At 42.4% G+C, this 11,314-nt stretch overlaps 1 long non-coding RNA gene across 1 annotated transcript; it reads left to right on the top strand.

Moving 5' to 3' along the window:
• The first annotated feature begins 1,297 nt into the window (after positions 1–1,297).
• Positions 1,298–10,211, top strand: LOC148152295 (uncharacterized). Its single transcript, XR_015760524.1, has 3 exons — positions 1,298–1,311; positions 9,940–10,016; positions 10,155–10,211. It is a non-coding gene; the product is annotated as an uncharacterized LOC148152295 (long non-coding RNA).
• Positions 10,212–11,314: the final 1,103 nt, after the last annotated feature.

The raw sequence follows: 11,314 nt of genomic DNA on the forward strand, positions 1-11,314 counted from the left end.
GCTTTATATAAGTCACTTCTGAAACATGACCACTTTGCCATGAAGTCTCATCTGTTTACATGTAAACAAAAGGCCTCTCAAAATCCTTTTTTTAATCTCTGTACCAAACCAGACTGATCAGAGCCCGGCCCGGTTTATTATCCCTCTGAAAAGAAATCAAGGACAGAGTCTCCTTGAGCCAAGGAACAGCTTTTATTTAAAAAAGTGACTAGCTTTGTGACACAGCTTTTTAAAAAAATACCCATGCCTTCACTAGTTGTTTAACTTGTCATTGACTGCTCGACACCTGTCCTCCTAATCTCTCTTTTTCTTAAAAAAAGGGACCAAATAGCCTCTTAATGTCATTATCATGACTTTTACATATATTTGTGTGAAGGTGCCATTGTATTTAGCATTATTATGGAAAAGGAGGATGTCAGAACATGAATAGAACTTTTGAACTGGGGTAAGATAAATTTTACCTTGCTGAGAGGTGACCTGTGTCGTTCGACTGGTTATAGCTACTTGGTGGCCAATCAGTGACATATCAATGCGAGGCATTCATAAATGAAATTCTATGGGCTCAGTGCAGACATGTTCCGACAAAGAAAAAGGTAATACAACTAAATCTAGAGCTCCTGGTTACCTAGTTACACACCAGTCAGAACCCAAAGAAATTCCGATTTGATACATCAGAAGTTTTATTTGTTGTTTACATTTACAGTGATGATCAGTCACTGAAAATATTCACAAGAGACTGCCTGTGTACTTTTAACTATAGAACACAAAAAAAAGTGCACATTCAGTTGCACTGCAATGACCTATTTGAAAAGGTCTTCTTATGAATCACAGAAAGAAAGATTCAATTGCCACAGCAACCTTGCCTTTTAAACAAATTCAAAATGTTTACAGAATTTAATCTTCACATTCTGCCATGATGGGATTCAAACCCACATCCTCAACACCAGATTCTGGATTACTAATCCGATGACATTCCTGTGATGCAACCCTGCCTCCAATTCCATGAATTAGTCTGGAATTGAAATCTAGTCGAAGTAACAGTAGCATGAAATTATCATTAATTATTGTAAAAATATCTGGTTCATTCATATCCTTAAGAGAAAGGCATCTTTTGCTGTATGTGTCTTTTGGCCTTTGTGACAGTTTAATGGTCAGCATCTCAGCCTCAGTATATCTTATATGGATATATCAGTACTGAGGAACTCTGTTCAATCATGCTCTTTTCTCCACAGATACCTCATAACCAAAGAGTTCCAGGTATTATACTATCTATCAAATAACACTTGGATGACAGAGACAAACACTGATCTGGTAAGCAATCTCTTGTAAAATGAGACTAGATGGAATTTGATTGAATGTGGTTGAAAAACCATGTCTTTGTATTTTCCTCTATTTTTGATTGTGAACTGAGATGGGAAACCAATGAATGTGGAAAGGATTACTGCACTTTTGAAAAGCAAGTGACCTCACCCACTTTGTAAGTGCTGTTTATACAGCTACAGCTTCAAACTGTGGGCGGGGGGGGGGGGGCTATAAATAGGCTTGACCATGAAGATGTGTACAAGAGGGATTTGGTCATGCACTCCCAGTCCTGAAATAGGGTTACACTCGAAACGTTGACTCCTGATGCTGCCTGGCTTGCTGTATTCTTTCAGCCTCCTGTGTATTTCGGATTCCAGTATCTGCAGGTCTTTTGTCTCCCTCCATTCAATGGGGCTTTTCAACCCCATTTTCCCACTTTTTCCCCATAACCTTTGATCTTCTTAGCAATGAAGAACTTATCTATCTCTGTTTTAAATATACTCAATGACCTGGCCTACACAGCCTTCTGTGGCTTCTCTGGCTGAAGAAGTTCCTCCTTATCTCCATTCTAAAGGGAATTTTCTTTACTCTAAAGCTGTGCCGTTGAGTCCTAGTCTCTGCTGCCAATGGGTTCATTTTCCCAATGTCCACACTGTCCAGGCCATTCAGTATCCTGAACCTTTCAATTAGATTCCCCCTCATCCTTCTAAACTCTATTGAGTATAGTCCCAGAGTCCTCAAGCGTTCCTCATATGTTAGGCCTTTCATTCCTGGGATCATTCTTCTGAATCCCTTCTGGACTTGATCCAGTGCCAATACATCTTTCCTGAGTTATGGGTCTCATAATTGCTCAAAATACTTGAAATGTGCTCTGACCAGAGCCTTCTAATGCCTCAGAAGTATATCCCTGCTTTTATATCCTAGTCCTGTCAAGATGAATGAGAATTTTGCATTTCTCTTCTTAACTACTAACTCAACCTGCACATTTGCCTAAAAAGAAACTTGGACTGGGACTCACAAGTCCCTTTGCACTTCAGATCTCTAAATTTTCTCCCTTTTCAGAAAATAGTCCATTCCTCTGTTCTTCATGCCAAAGCATATGACGTGCTCTCAATTCATTCATCCAGATCATTAATGTACAAAGTAAAAAGTTGTGGTCCCAGCACTGATCTGTGTGAAATACCACTAGTCACCTGCTACCATCCCGAGAAGGATGGTACCATCCCGAGAAGAGCACACTCTGCCCTCTAACAGACAGCCAAGCTTCTTTCCATGCTAGTACCTGGCCTCTAAGACCATGGGCCCTAACCTTACTCCTATGTAGCACCTTATCAAAGGCCTTCTTGAAGTCCAGGTAGATAACATCCATTGGCTGTCCTTGGTCTAGGAAGCTCGATACTTCTTTAAAGAATTCAAGCAGATTTGTCAGGCTTGACCTTCCCTTGATGAAACCTTGCTGACTTTGCCTTATTTTACCATACACTTCCAAGTATTCAGAAATCTCATCCTTCACAATGGATTCCAAAATCTTACCAATGAGTGAGGTCAGGCTAATCAGCCTATCATTTTTCATCTTTTGCCTTGCTCCATTCTGAAATGGGGGTTACATTAGCGATTTTTCAGTCCTCTGGGATCCTCCCTGACTCCAGTAATACTTGAAAGATCACCACTAACGCCTCCACTATCTCTTCAGCTATCTCCTTCAAAAGTCTAAAATGTAGCCCATCTGGTCCAAGCGATTTATCCACGTTCAGACCTTTCAGTTTTTATAGCGCCTTCTCCTTGGTGATGGCCAATGTACTCATCTCTGACTGCCCCACCCATATGAACCAACACACCGACTCTCTTGAATTGTTGGGGTATTACTCATGCCTTCTACCGTAAAGACTGACACAAAATACTTGCTCAGCTTCTCAGCCATTTCTTTGTTTCCCACTACCCCTTCTCCAGCATCATTTTCCAGTGGCCCAGTCTCCACTTTTGCTTTTCTTTTGCTCTTGACATATCGAAAGAAACTCTTGCAATCTTTCTGAATATTACTGGCCAGCTTACCCTCCTATTTAATCTTCTCTCTCCTTGTTTCTTTCTTCATTGCCCTCTGTTGGTCTTTGTAGGTTTCCCAGTCCTCTGGCTGACTACTACCCAACGCCTCAGTGAATTGAATTGAATTTATTGTCACGTGTACTGAGGCACAGTGAAAAGTTTTGTCTTGTGATAAGTACAACCAGATCACATAGTTATGTAGCATAGACAAGTAAATAATAAGTAAACAGCGGCAAAAACAAAAATACGGGTACAGGCAAATGTTAAGAGTTTGTGAATCCATTCAGTATTCTAACAACAGGAGGGTAGAAACTGTTTCAAAATTGGCTGGTGTGTGTTCAGGCTTTTGAATCTTTTCCCCCATGGTAGAGATTGTAGAAAAACATTGCCAGGGTGGGATGGATCTTTGAGAATGCTGGCGGCCTTTCCTTGACAGCAAGCCTAGTAGATGGATTCTATAGATGGGAGGTTGGCCTTTGTGATTGTCCGGGCTGAGTTCACCATTCTCTGTTCACCACACTTCTGCTTTCTCTTTTGCTCTTATGTTGTCCCTGACTTCAGCCAGCCAGCCAGCCATGGTTGCCTCCTCCTCTCTTTCATATGCTTCTTTTTCCCAGGGATAAATTTTTGCTGCGTTTCCTGAAATATCCTCAGAAACTCCTGCCATTGCTGTTCCACTGTCTTTCCTGCTAGGCTTCTCTCCCAGTCATTTCTACCCAGCTGTTGGGGAGGTTTTAAACTAATGTGGCAGGGAACTGGGACCAGAAGAGAAAACAAGCAGGCAGTGAGGTGGAAACTGGAGACTAAGAATTATGAAGATAACATTAATAAAAGGAAGAATAGGCAGAGAGCAGGTGAGCGCAAAAGAAATGGAGACCTGAAATGCAGCTACTTTAATGTAAGATGTATAATGAGGATGGCAGATGAACAAGAGCTTAGATTGGTGCCTGGGAGTATGACATTATTGCCATCACAGAGACTTGGTTGAAGGAAGGGTATGACGATTGGCAACTAAATGTTCCAGGATATAGACGCTTCAGACAGGACAGGGAGGGAAGTAAAAGAGGGGGTGGAGTTGCATTGCTAGTCAGGGACGATATCACGGCTGTGCTAAAGGAGGACACGATGGCAGTCTTGGGTAGTGAGGCATTATGGGTGGAGCTGAGAAATAAGAAGGGTGCAGTTACATTGTTGGGGCTGTATCACAGACCTCCCAACAGTGAGCATGAGGTAAAAGAACAAATAGGTGAACAGATTATAAATAGATGTAGAGGCAATAGGGTAGTGGTGTTGGGAGATTTAAATTTCCCAACATTGACTGGGATACACTTAGTGTCAGAGGTCTGGATGGAGTAGAATTTGTACAAAGCGTCCAGGAGAGTTTTCTAGAGCAGTATGTCAATAGTCTGACAAGGGAAGGGGCCATATTGGACCTGGTACTAGGGAACGAGCCAGAACAAATGTTAGAAATTGCGGTGGGGGATTTCTTTGGAAACAGTGACCACAATTCTGTAAGTTTTAGAATACTCGTAGATAAAGAAGAGAGTGGTCCTAAGGGAAGAATACTAAACAGGGCCAAAGCCAATTATATAAAAATTAGGCAGGATTTGGGAAATGTGGATTGGACAAAGCTATTTGAAGGGAAGTCCACATTTGAGATGTGGGAGGCTTTCAAAGATAGGTTAACAGTAGTGCCAGATAGGAAGGGCAAGATTCATGAATCGTGGATGACAGGAAAAATTGTCCAGGTAAAAACAATGACTGCAGATGCTGGAAACCAGATTCTGAATCAGTGGTGCTGGAAGAGCACAGCAGTTCAGGCAGCATCCGAGGAGCAGTAAAATCGACGTTTCGGGCAAAAGCCCTTCATCAGGAATAAAGGCAGAGAGCCTGAAGCATGGAGAGATAAACTAGAGGAAGGTGGGGGTGGGGAGAAAGTAGCATAGAGTACAGTAGGTGAGTGGGGGAGGGGATGAAGGTGATAAGTCAGGGAGGAGGGTGGAGTGGATAGGTGGAAAAGAAGATAGGCAGGTAGGACAAGTCATGGGGACAGTGCTGAGCTGGCGAGTTTGTTTCAGGACATGATTGAAGAGCTTCAGGGTAGAGGAAATGACCTGGGAGTTGCAGTGGGAGAGGGACTCCCTGAGATTCTTGTAGAGAGAGGATGAAAACGTTTTCAAGGCAGGCATCCTTGCAAGAGGATTCGCAGTAGGGTTAAAATCAACTAGGTAAAAACAATGACTGCAGATGCTGGAAACCAGATTCTGGATTAGTGGTGCTGTGCAGGCCGACTAGCCAAGAGGAAAAGGGAAGCTTACATAAGGTCGAGGCAGCTAAGAACAGAACGGGCCCTGGAGGAATATCGGAAGAGTATGACAAGTCTTTAAACAAGGAATCAAGTGGGCTAAAAGGGGTCATGAAATAGCTTGAGCAAGCAGAATTAAGGAAAATCCCAAAGCATTTTATTCTTATATAAGCAGCAAGTGGGTAACTAGAGAAAGAATTGGTCCACTAAAGGATAATGAAGGAAGGCTGTGTGCCGAACCTGAGAGAATGGGTGATATTCCGAATGATTACTTTGCATCAGTGTTCACTGAGGAGAGGACCATGATGAATCTTGAGATTAGAGATATAAATTTGGTTAATCTGGATCACGTTGGCATATGTAGGAAGATGTGTTAGGTATGCCAGAGGTTATTAAGGTGGACAAATCCCCAGGACCGGATAGATCCATCCCAGGTTGCTGAGGGAGGCGAGAGAGGAAATTGCTGGGGCCCTGACAGATATCTTTGTGGCATCCTTAAATACAGGTGAGGTGCCGGAGGACTAGAAGGTTGCTCATGTTGTCCCCCTATACAAGAAGGGCAGTAGGGATATTCCGGGTAACTACAGACCAGTGAGCCTGACGTCGGTGGTGGGGAAGTTGCTGGAGAGGGCTCTGAGAGATAGAATCTATTTATATTTTGAAAAGAATGAGCTTCTCAGTGATAGACAACCTGGTTTTGTGTGGGGGAGATCGTGCCTTACCAACTTAATAGAGTTCTTTGAGGAAGTGACTAAGTTGTTAGATGAAGGAAGGGCTGTTGATGTCATATACATGGACTTTAGTAAGGCGTTTGATAAGGTTCCCCATTGCGATCTAATGGAGAAAGTGAAGTCACATGGTGTGCAGGGTTTTCTAGCTAGGTGGATAAAGAACTTGTTGAGCAACAGGAGACAGAGAGTAGTAGTTGAACGGAGTTTCTTGAAATGGAGGAAGGTGACCGGTGGTGTTCCACAGGGGTCAGTATTGGGGCCACTGTTGTTTGTAATATACATAAATGATCTAGAAGAGGGCACTGTTGGTATGATCAGCAAGTTTGCAGATGATACAAAGATTGGTGGAATAGCAGAAAGCATAAGCGCTGTCAGAGAATACAGGAGGATATAGATAGACTGGAGAGTTGGGTGTAAAAATGGCAGATGGCTTTCAATCCAGACAAATGTGAGGTGATGCATTTTGGCAAGTCTAATTCTAGAGCGAATTATACAATGACTGTAAGAGCCTTGGAAAAGTTGATGGGCAGAGAGATCTGGGAGTGCAGGTCCATTGTACCTTGAAGGTTGCTGCACAGGTGGATAGAGTGGTCAAGAAGGCATGTATTATGCTTGCCTTCATTGGACGGGGTGTTGAGTATAAGAGCTGGCAAGTCATGTTAAAATTGTACAAGACATTGGTTCGGCCACATATAGAATACTGTGTACAGTTCTGGTCGCCACATTACCAAAAGGATGTGGACACTTTGGAGAGGATGCAGAGAAGGTTTATGAGGATGTTGCCTGAAATGGAAGGTACTAGCTATAAAGAGAGGTTGAGGGATACTCGTGGCAAGTACTTCACATAGAGAATGTGAACGCGTTGCCAGCTGTGGTGGTAGAGGCAGGCTCGGTAGATTCATTTAAGATGCGTCTGACAGATGCATGAGTAGGTGGGGAGCAGAGGGATACAAATGCTTAGGAATTGACTGACAGGTTTAGACAGTGCATTTGGATCTGCTCAGGCTTGGAGGGCTGAAGGGCCTGTTCCTGGGCAGTAAATTTTCTTTGTTCTTTGTTCTTCATGCTCTGTAGTTGCCTTTCTTTAACTGTAATATCGTTACGTCTGATTCCACCTTCTCCCTCTCCATGCTATGGTCACTGCCTCCTTGGGATTCCTTCACCTTAAGCTCCCTTATGAAGTATGTCATATTGCACAACACTAAATTCAGAAATACCTGTTCCCTCGTGGGCTCCACCACAAGTTGTTCCAAAAAGCCACCTCATAGACATTCCACAAATTCCTTTCCTTGTGATCCACAACCAATCTTGTTTTCCCAATCCTCCTGCATATTGAAATCTCCCATGGTCACTGTCACCTTACCGTTCTTACACACGTTTTCTAACTCCTGGTGGATCTTATACCCTAAATCCTGACTACTGTTTGGTGGCTTGTAGGTAACTCCCATTATAGTTTTCTTACCTTTGCAATTCCTTAACTCTATCCACATCTATCATCTGACCCTCGTTCATTTCTTGCTGTTGATTTAATTTCAATTTTTACTCATAAGGTAACCCCACCCCCTCTGCTCATCAGACTGTCTTTTCGATAGGATGTATATCCTGGGGTATTTAGCTCCCAGTCCTGATCCTCTTGCAGCCACGTCTCTGTGATGCCCACCACATCATACTTGCCAATTTTGATTTGCGCCACAAGCTCAATTACCTTATTTTGTCTCCTGTGCACATTCAGATACAACACCTTCAGTCCTGTATTGACCGTCCCTCTTCTGTTTGTTATTTGTTTATCCGATGTGTTTGGAGTTTGATTCCTAACCCTTTCCAAAGACTCTGTTTTGTATGGTGGAGACTTTAATAACCTCTCCTGAGTTCTCCTTTCTTTTCATTTTTTTCATATGATGGAGGTGTACAAAATAATGAGAGGAACAGATAGAGTCAATAACCAGAGATTTTTCCCCAGGGCAGGATTGACTGGTATGAGAAGTCATAGTTTGAAGATATTAGGAGGAAGGTATAAAGGAGATATCAGTGGTAGGTTCTTTACGCAGAGAGTTGTGAATGCATGGAATGCATTGCCAGCTGAGCTGATGGAAGTGAAGTCATTGGGGACATTTAAGCGACTGCTAGACATGCACACGGATAGCGGTGAGTTGAGGGGTGCATAGGTTAAGTTACTATATTTTACATTAGAATTAAGTCTCGGCACAATATCGTGGGCCTAAGGGCCTGTTCTGTGCTGTACCTTTCTATGTTCGATGTTCAAAATGTAGAGTCCACTCCAGTCTGCAGAATGCATTGTCAGAGATAGAGTCCACAACCAAAGGCAGAGTCCACTCCTGAAGGCAGCAAATACACACCCCATAGCACACACACAGGTGTTCAGGCTCCATAGAGGCCTGTTTTATCCATTAAGCCAGGCCCGCTTACAGGAACATAGTACATTGTGAAGGTGCAGCTCACTCACAGCGGTTTGATCCTCTCCCAAAGGCAGGACTCACTCCCGAACTCCAGATCGCAGCAAATGCTCACCTCCCAGCACACACACAGAGTTGTGAATGCATGGAATGCGTTGCCAGCGGTGGTGATGGAAGCAGAGTCATTGGGGACATTTAAGCAACTGCTGGACATGCACATGGATAGCAGTGAGTTGAGGGGGGCGTAGATTAAGTTACTATATTTAACATTAGGATTAAATCTTGGCACAACATCGTGGGCCAAAGGGCCTGTTCTGTGCTGTACTTTTCTATGTTCTATATTTTCAATTCAGTTGAATCCACCCCCTCCGATGTTACCCTGCAGCTTTGCTTCCCATTGGTTATTGGAGTTTTACCCTTACCTTCCCCTCAACTTTCTAGTTTAAAGTCCTGTTGATCACCCTATTTACCTTTCTCGCTAGAACACTGGTCCCAGCTCGGTTCAGGTAGAACCCGTCCCAACAGTACAGATGCCTCCTTTTCCAATACTGATGCCAGTGCCCATGAGAAGGAATCCCTCTTTCCCACACCACTCTTTTAGTCACGTGTTTACTTCCCTTATTCTCGTGTCCCTGTGCCAATTTGCGCATGGCTTGGGCAGCAATCAGATATTACCCTTGAGGATCTATTCTTTTATTTGATTCCTCGTTCCTGATAATCCTTAAAAAGATCCTCTTTCCTGGTCTTGCCTATGTTCTAGTTTTGCTGTGCTGGCCAGTGCCTCAGGAAGGAACTAATTAATGCCATCTGCTGATGCCCCTGATGAAGGCGTGCATGCAGTTGGTGCCTATGGAACATGCTCTGAGATGATCTTTGCTCATCTGCAACATGCAAGTCTGAAGCAGCACCTGCTTGATGTTTCTCATTTTCGTTCTGGATTTGAATATTAGTCAATGTTTTGTCCCTGTTGTCTCTTTACAAGACCCAGTGTTCTTGTTACATCTGTTCCGTAATGTTAATGGCATTTAACATATGGAAAAATATGTTAAATGCCATATTAAATGCCATATAAAACTGAGAGTTTTGTTTGGGACGTTATGAAATGAGAAGGGATTGATACTGAGATCTGACCATCTTCTTACAGTACCAGTGTTACTATCAGGGATCTGTGAGAAGATTCCCTGGATCCCAGGTCTCTGCAAGCACCTGCTCAGGACTCAGGTAAACTGACAGATACTTCTCTGCATTTTATTCATGTTCGTGAAACTTAAGCTAAAATAGTCAATGATTTTAATCTGTGACCTATTCGTTCAGTTGGGAAAAGGTTGTAAGTGAAATAAAATGTTTTTATTCCAACAGGGGAAAAAAAGGTGTTGCTGACTGTATAACTATGCCACCTGTTTTATGACGAAGTTAAAAATGATACAACACCAGGTTATAATCCAAGATTATTTGGAGCTTTCAGAGTACTGCCCGTTCATTAGGTAGTTAGGTACATGATGAAGGAGCAGTGCTCTGAAAGTTTATACCTCAAAATAAACTTGAACTATAACCTGATGTGTGATTTTTAACTTTGAGAAAGTGAGGACTGCAGACACTGAAGATCAGAGTCAAGAGTGTGGTGCTGGAGCTGGAGAATCGACGTTTCAGCATGAGCCCTTCATCAGAAATCTTTTTTGATTTTTAACACCCCAGTCCAATTCTGGCACCTCCACATCATGTCTTATGACAGAAAATCTGCTCATAAAATATGGAATTAGAAGCAATCTCTACAACCTTTTACAAGATTTTAATTTTGATAAGCATCTCATTAAACTGTTGTTATGACTCTCTGACTGCTGAACCAAATCAGCCTTTCTATCTTTGTCTTCACAACATAGTATAATTAATCTTCTCAAAACTCGCTAATAGTATAATTAAACCACTGAGAACCCCAGTAATCACTCCAGCGTTCCTAACCTGACTTTGTGAATAATTAATTGACAGAAACCAGCTTTATATCTGAAATGAAAGACAATTATTGATTAAATACACAATGCCTTTTGCATAGAGAAAATTAAATAAGGTAATTAACGTTGATACCTTTAACCCAAAACATTTGTTTCCAGCCCCCATTCACACAAAAGACAGACAAACAAACACAGTTAGGGTATAAATATAAAGAAAAAAGTAAAACTGGCCAAATCACTTAAATGGTTTTCACAATGTTTTATTTCACAAGCATTGACGTGGACTCCTTGGTTACTTGGTCTAACTCGATGTGTTTGTTGCCAGAGTTTCAGTTGGAATGCCATGCTTCTGGGAATTCTTGTGCGTGTCTCTGTTTGGCTTGTCCTAGTATGGATGTGTTGTCCCAGTCGAAGTGATGTCCTTCCTCATCAGTATGTAAGGATACTAGTTGACAGAGGGTCATGTCGTTTTGTGGCTAGTTGGTGTTCATGTATCTTGGTGGCTAGTTTTCTGCCTGTTTGTCCAATGTAGTGTTTGTTACAGTTCTTATATGGTATTTCGTAAATGAC

Source organism: Chiloscyllium plagiosum, unplaced genomic scaffold, assembly GCF_037043375.1.
Source record: "Chiloscyllium plagiosum isolate Xiang-an unplaced genomic scaffold, Cpla_swu_hap1 HiC_scaffold_1, whole genome shotgun sequence".
Lineage (NCBI taxonomy): Eukaryota > Metazoa > Chordata > Chondrichthyes > Orectolobiformes > Hemiscylliidae > Chiloscyllium > Chiloscyllium plagiosum.